We start from the raw sequence: 7952 nt of genomic DNA on the forward strand, positions 1-7952 counted from the left end.
TGTGTGTGTGTGTGTGTGTGTTTCCCTTTCTTTGTTTGTGCTGATATAAAATTATTTCCTGTGTTTCCTTGGGTGTAATTAACCTCCTTGGGTTAGAGTTTTCTTTCTAACATCTTCTGTAGGGCTCAATTTGTGGATAGATATTGTTTAAATTTAGTTTTGTTGTGGAATACCTTATTTTCTCAATCTATGGTAATAGAAAGTTGAAGTAGAAACTTAAGGGTTCTTTGGAAAGTCAGTTGTGTTGAGTGGTGTTTTGCTGAGGCAAACACATGAAGGAATGTTTTCCTGGCGTGGACCCAGGTGAAAGACTAAGACAGACTCATGAAGGAATGTTTCACTGAAGCAGACACAGGAGAGAGGATGTTCTGCTAAAGCAAGCACATGAAAGAACACATGATGAAAGGTTTGTGCTAATGACGCACATGTATTGGTCCACCTTACACACCTTACATTGCATAATTGAGCTGCATTTGTTGGGACTTCTTGGACTCAAGCTGATTGGATACACATTCTGAGGCAAGACATATGCTGACCAAGACCCATGCTGAGGCAAGCATATGGAGGAGACGTGGTGTTTAGAGGGTTAGAGGCGAGAGAGAGCTTGGCTTGCTGGTACAGCTAGCCCTGCAATACTTGTGGGTCCCTCATCTGACTTGAGAGAGGCACACCTAAAACTTCTCCTGTTGTTCCTGCCAGTCCCTCCTGCTGACTCAAGCCAAGACTAAGGCCTGGCTGTCTTGCTAGGTCATGTCACCTCTCTTGCTAAACTGGACTGCGGGTTTATCTGCAAAGTGATTGTAAGAGGATCAAGTTGCCGCTGTCTGCTAACCTGTGAATTAAACTGCTGATTTCCAGACAACACAGACAGGAGTTACTCCAAAGAACCTTTCTAAACAGGTCCACTTACCCCATATCCTTTCTTTACTACTACCTCTGGTGGGTGGTGGACTACCTGGGAGGTTAAGACATTCAAGAAACATCATTAACAATAAGGTTTGAAGAATATTAAAGTTACAGAAAGTTTTGTAGGGTATAGTAATCTTGGCTGAAATTTGCGGTCTCTTAGAGTCAGCAAGACATCTGTCCAGGGCCTTCTGTCTTTTAGAGTCTTTGTTGAGTAGTTGGGTATAATTCTAATAGCTCTGCCTTTTTGCGTTACATGGCCCTTTTCTCTGCAACTTTAAATATTCTTTCTTTGTTCTTTACATTTAGTGTTTTAATTATTACGTGGCAGAATGATATTTTTCTGGTCCAGTTTATTTGGTGTTCTGCAAGCTTCTTGTATGTTTATAGGCAGCTCTTTCTTTTGGAGAAGGAAACTTTCTTCTGTGATTTTGTGGACTTTTGTACTGGGAATTTTCTCCTTCTTCTATTCCTATTAGTCTTATGTTTCATCTTTTCATAGATTCCCAGATTTCCTGGATGTTTTATGTCAGGAACTTTTTATATTTAACATTTTCTATGACCAATGCCTCAATTTCATATGTTATAGCTTCTACCTCTGAGATTCTTTCTTATGTCTCTTGAATTGTGTTGGTGATACATGTGTCTAGACTTTACATTTCCAGGATTCTCTCCATTTGTGGTTTCTTTATTGCTTCTATTTCAATTTTCTGGTCATGAACAATTTTTGCCTGTTGGCTTTTTCTTCTCTTTTTTGGCATTCTTTACAGTACTCATTGATTTCCACCAATTTTTTGTTCATCTTTTCTTTTTCACTTCTTCTTTAAATACCTCTATCACCTTCATAAAGTTGGATTTAAGATCATTTTCTTATGCTTCAGCTGTATTTGGATATTCAAGTCTTTCTGTCATAGGACAACTTGGCTCTGGTGGTGCCATAATGCCCTGTCTGTTGTTGATTGTGTTCTTACACTGGCATTTAGGCCTCTGGATTTTGGGTGATTAAAGGTCAAGGAACTGATTTCTGAGTTTATCTTCGTTGGAAGGGTATTTCATTCCTTGGTTTCTGTTTCCTCTTTGTTCATCTGGGCTTTGTGTCCCAGACTTCTGGCAGCCTGCTTGACCTCTGAACTATTATGGAATATCCGAGGTTGGGGGGCTTGACTTCTGGGAACTTGCTTGACCTTTGGTGCAGCAGAGGATCTCTGTTCTTCAGATTGGTATGGCCTGCACCTGAGCATCTAGAGTTTATTAGAATTGGGGAATTGGGGCAGAGGCCCAGCCACAGGGTGAGCAATGAGGTAAGGGTGAGGGAGGTGGTAGAATGGGCTTGGGGAACTGAATCTGGGGAATGGGGTAATTCTGCTCCTGTAACAACTGGCAGGAGCTCACTCACCTATCCTTTGGACTGGTTTGTCTCGAATCAGAGCAGCTGGAGTCTGCAGTGTTTGAGAAAATGTTATTTTTAAAAAGGTTTTAGACATCTGGCATCTGTGCCACTTTGACATGATTCAATAATGACCTCTATTTTCTCTCCCCATGGCTAATCCCTACTTCCTCTCTCTTTCTTCCCCATACTCTGACAGCTGATCAGCTTTTTTATTGACCAATCAGAGAAAAATTGGGAAGTATATTTATATGACACCAAGACAAGAGATTCTCAGAATAAGGATTGCAACCAGCTATGGGGGTAGAGAAATCAGCATTTCAATAATACAAGGATAATCTTTACACAATGCATAATAATGTCATGCCTACAAGGAATATTCCAATTGAGTTCCAATTTGATTTCTGTAATCAAAATGTGGGGTATCTTCAACAATAGGATGTTACTATCTAACTATGGTGGGCAAGCAGAAGCATTATCAATAAGTCTATATTGGGGGGGGGATACCTCTGGGGTCTATCTCATCAACAATTCATAGGAAGATGTATCGCTTCTGACCCTTGTTGGAGGAATTTGGAGGAACTGGTTGTAAGCAAGAATCATCATGTCTACAACCACCTTGCTTGAGGTAGAGGGAAAATGTCCTTGTACATTTTCCTCCTCCTGTACCCTATGGCATGGCTCTAGGTATTTCTCTGTCTGTCTTCCTCCTTAACACTGCATTCATATATTTGTAAGTTATACTTGCTCCTATTGGTAAATTTAAAGTAGTTCTTATGTGTCAAGAACACAGGAAGAAAACCTATAGAATCAACTAACCTGAGTCCATAGGGGTTCATAGAGACTGAACTGACAACCAGAAAACATGTATGGGACAGACCTAAGCTCTCTGAACATATGTAGCAGTTATGTAGCTGGGTCTTCATGTGAGATTCCTAAGGCAGGAACAGAAGCTGTCTCATTGCCTGCAATTTATCCCTTTTCCCTGACTGGATTGCCTTGTCAAAACTCAACAGAAGAAGATGTACTTAGTCTTTTTTTTTTTTTTCATGGCAAATAGATACTTTACTTTTTTATTATTTAATTGGGTTATTTTTATTTATTTATTCATTTTTATTAGATATATTCTTTATTTATATTTCAAATTTACATTTCAAATGTTATCCCGAAAGTTCCCTATACCATCCCCCTGCCCCTGCTCCCCTACTCACCCACTCCCACTTCTTGGCCCTGGCCTTCCCCTNTGCTGGGTCATATAAAGTTTNCAAGACCAAGGGGCCTCTCTTCCCANTGATGGCNNATTAGGCCANCTTCTGCTACATATGCAGCTAGAGACACGAGCTCAGGGGGTACTGGTTAGTTCATATTGTTGTTCCACCTTCAGGGTTGCAGTTGCCTTCAGCTCCTTGGGTACTTTCTCTAGCTCCTCCATTGGGGCCCCTGTGTTCCATCCAATAGCTGACTATGACCATCCACTTCTGTGTTTGCCAGGCACTGGCATAGCCTCACAAGAGGCCATTATATCAGGGTCCCTTCAGCAGAATCTTGCTGGCATGAGCATTAGTATCTGGGTTTGGTGGCTGATGATGGGATGGATCCCCAGATGGGGTAGTCTCTGGATAGTCCATCCTTTCATCTTAGCTCTAAATTACTTAGTCTTAATGCAACTTGATTTGCAAGACACTGAAGAAAGGGGGAGGATCAATGGGAAAGGGGAGGGGGAAGTTGTGAGAGAGTAAGCTGCAAGTGAGATATAAAATAAATAACTTAATAAAAATGTAATGCAAAAATTGTTTTGAAATTTAATGGCACATTTAAATGGTATTGAAATTTAAAACACATTTAGGATTTTTGCTTTCTCTAGTAAAAGGACATTAAAAGCCTCAATAATTTAATAATAAGCCTCAATAACTGAATAATTTAATTCTACATCCTTGGTAAACACAAAATGGCAGAAAATGCAGATGTGGCAATAGGCCCTGGAGGATCCAGGACAGACAGTGACTCCTGCAAAAGCCTTTTAGGCCATGGGCAGTGTCTTTGCCTGGCCAGGTAGAGAATGTTGGGCTTTTTGGAGGCAAGGCCATAGATAAGGAATGGATCTTCCTCACCAACCTTGAACACATAGACAAAGAAATGAACATCAAGGCTCTGTCCTCTATGCCAGTGAAGGAATCTGAGATCATTGACTTTTTCCTCCGAGTCTCCCTCCAGGAAAAGATTATGAAGATTCGTGCCAGCCAGAGAACCAAGGCCAATGTTTTTGTTGTTTGAGAGCTACAAGGGTCACACTATATGTTCCTAGGAGGTCATTACCTCCGTGAAAGGGATAATCAGCTCTCTATGCAGAGGAGCTATTTAGGAGAGAATGTAAAACAAGTACCTTGCTTTCCCATACCAGGTAATAATACAGTGTGGTTCTGTGCAGATAAATCACATCTAAGATCTAAAGGCACTGGCAACACATATGTCGCTAATGGCCCCAGCACTGATGACTCCTCCCTTCAGCCAAATATTGTATTGCCACACTGGACAGCTTCATAAAGACTCTCATGGCATCTTTAAGACATATAGCTACTTGACCACAGACCTCTGTCAACACGGCCACCAAAGTTTCCTGTCAGGAATTCACCCACATAAAATGCACACCAGTGTCTCTGAGCATAGGACCCAAGCTCCAGCTATACCTACAACAAAACAGGGTGTTGGTTTTTTTTTTTTACAAAAAAATAGTGAATTAAGCTTGCTAAAAATTAATAATCTATTTGCATTCTATTTTTGTCTTGAACTGTTGACTGGCTCCTTCAAAACCCAAAAGTTTTAAGTTATCTGAACTATTAGCAACCAAGGATTGTGTCTCCTTCTTATACAATTTCTTAGAGAATGATCAGCATAGAACATAATAACTAAAGACGATAAATCTAATACTAATACCTATGTGTTCGGGACACACTCCCCTATATTGCTATATTTCTTGCCACCTGGATTTTGAGAGACCATAGAGTCTTATTTATTGCTAGTCTGCTTGGAGATACCACTAAATATGGAGTGTGATTTGGGTGGGGGATGTAGCTCATTTGGTGGTGTGCTTGCATAGCATACATGAAGTCCTGCTTCAACATGCTGCACTATACACATTGGGTATGCTCCTCCACACAGATCTCAGTAACTGGTATGTCAAGACAGAAGGGTCAGAAGTTCAAAGTCAACCTTACTACATAATGAATGCAAGACTATTCTGTACTATGAAAACCCATCTCTAAGAAATATAAACACAAGAACCATATCTGGTTTTTTAACATATATAATTCAATGGGCAGAAGAATGCCGTATCTGTGGTAGTACATAATATGAATGTTTGTCAAACTGATAAACGATATCTGTTTTTTAACAAATATAAGCCAATTTATTTCATCATACTATCACTTCTATTCGATGAGAAAATTATCTTTAAACAAAATGGAAACTGTGACCATAACCATTTAACAAGAATAAAGACCCAAGAAGTCCCTTTTTTTCGGCTCCAGCACCCGGTCACCTTGAGCGTGAATTGGTGGATACCCTCACAGTCCCCAGAGGACTCTCCACTCGATCTTAGGATCAGTGGAATACAACATCTGTTCCAAAGAATTGTGACGGGCCTGTGACAGCAGGAGCAAGGACATGAGAGCACTGCCTGACCAGAGGCTGGAGTTCTTTCTGATTGGCACTGGTTTACCTTGGTTTTGAACAGACCAGACAGCTTCACAGTCCTCAGAGGAGACACCACTTCCAGACATGTAACACACCCAGGATCTTAGGATAACAGGATTCCAGTATAACAGGAGCTTGGTCATACCAGGATTTCAGAGTCTCAGAGGAAGCTTGACTGCCAAGAATTCTGACACACCCAGAATCTCAGGTTCACAGGAGCCCGAAATCAAAGGATCACAGAGAAAACTGGACTGTGAGGAGTCCTGAATCAACTGGGATTATAGGAAGGAGAGGCTCCAATCAGATATATTGAGGGAAGCAAGCACTTGAGATAATCAGATGGCAGGAGGCAAGCATAAGAACAGAAGCAACAGAAACCAAGGTTACTTGGCATCATCAGAACCAAAATCTCCCACCATAGCAAGTCCTGGATACACCATCACACCAGAAAAGCAAGACATGGATCTAAAGTCACTTCTCATGATGATGGAGAACTTTAAGAAGGAAATACAGGAAAACACAGGTAAACAGCTAGAAGCCCTTAAAGAGGAAACACAAAAATCCCTTAGAGAGTTACAGGAAAACACTACCAAAGAGGTGAAAGAATTGAACAAAACCATCCAGGATCTAAAATGGGAAGTAGAAACAATAAAGAAATCACAAAGGGAGAGAATTCTGGAGATAGAAATTCTAGGAAAGAAATCAGGAACCATAAATGCAAGCATCAGCAACAGAANACAAGAGATGGAAGAGAGAATCTCAAGTGCAGAAGATTCCATAGAAAACAGGGACATGACAATCAAAGGAAATGCAAAATGCAAACAGATCCTAACCCAAAACATCCAGGAAATCAAAAACACAATGAGAAGACCAAACCTACAGATAATAGGAGTAGATGAGAATGAGGATTTTCAACTTAAAGGGCNAGTAAATATCTTTAACAAAATTATAGAAGAAAATTTCCCTAACCTAAAGAAAGAGATGCCCATGAATATACAACAAGCTTAAAGAACTTCAAATAGACTGGACCAGAAAAGAAATTCCTCCCAACACATAATAATCAGAACAACAAATGCACTAAATAAGGATAGAATATTAAAAGCAGTAAGAGAAAAAGGTCAAGTAACATATAAATGCAGACCTATTAGAATTACATCAGACTTCTCACCAGAGACTATGAAAGCCAAAAGATCCTGGACAGATGTTATACAGACCCTAAGAGAACACAAATGACAACCCAGGCTACTATACCCAGCTAAACTCTCAGTTACCATAGATGGAGAAACCAAAGTATTCAAAACAAAACCAAATTCACACAATATCTTTCCATGAATTCTGCCCTTCAAAGGATAATAAAGGGAAAACTCCAACACAAGGTGGAAAACTACGCCCTAGAAAAAGCAAGAAAGCAAACCTTCAACAAACCTAAAAGACAGCCACAAGAACAGAATCCCAACTCTAACAACAAAAATAACAGGAAGCAACAATTACTTTTCCTTAATATCTCTTAATATCAATGGACTCAATTCCCCCAGTAAAAAGACATAGACTAACAGACTGACTACACAAACAGGATCCAACATTTTACTGCTTACAGGAAACCACTTCAGGGAAAAAGACAGACACTATCTCAGAGTGAAAGGCTGGAAAACAATTTTACAAGCAAATGGTCTGAAGAAACAAGCTGGAGTAGCCATTCTAATATCGAATAAAATCGACTTCCTCTATCAGATTTAGGATTGGTAAAAATCCTTTCCCAATCTGTTGGTGGCCTTTTTGTCTTGTTTACAGTGTCTTTTGCCTTTCAGAAGCTTTGCAATTTTATGAAGTCCCATTTGTCAATTCTTGATTTTACAGCACACGCCATTGGTGTTCTGTTGAGAAATCTTTTCCCTGTGCCCATATCTTCGAGGTTTTTCCCCACTTTCTCCTCTATCAATTTCAGTGTCTCTGGTTTTATGTGGAG

This window comes from Mus pahari, chromosome 1 (genome assembly GCF_900095145.1).
Source record: "Mus pahari chromosome 1, PAHARI_EIJ_v1.1, whole genome shotgun sequence".
Taxonomy (NCBI): Eukaryota; Metazoa; Chordata; class Mammalia; order Rodentia; family Muridae; genus Mus; species Mus pahari.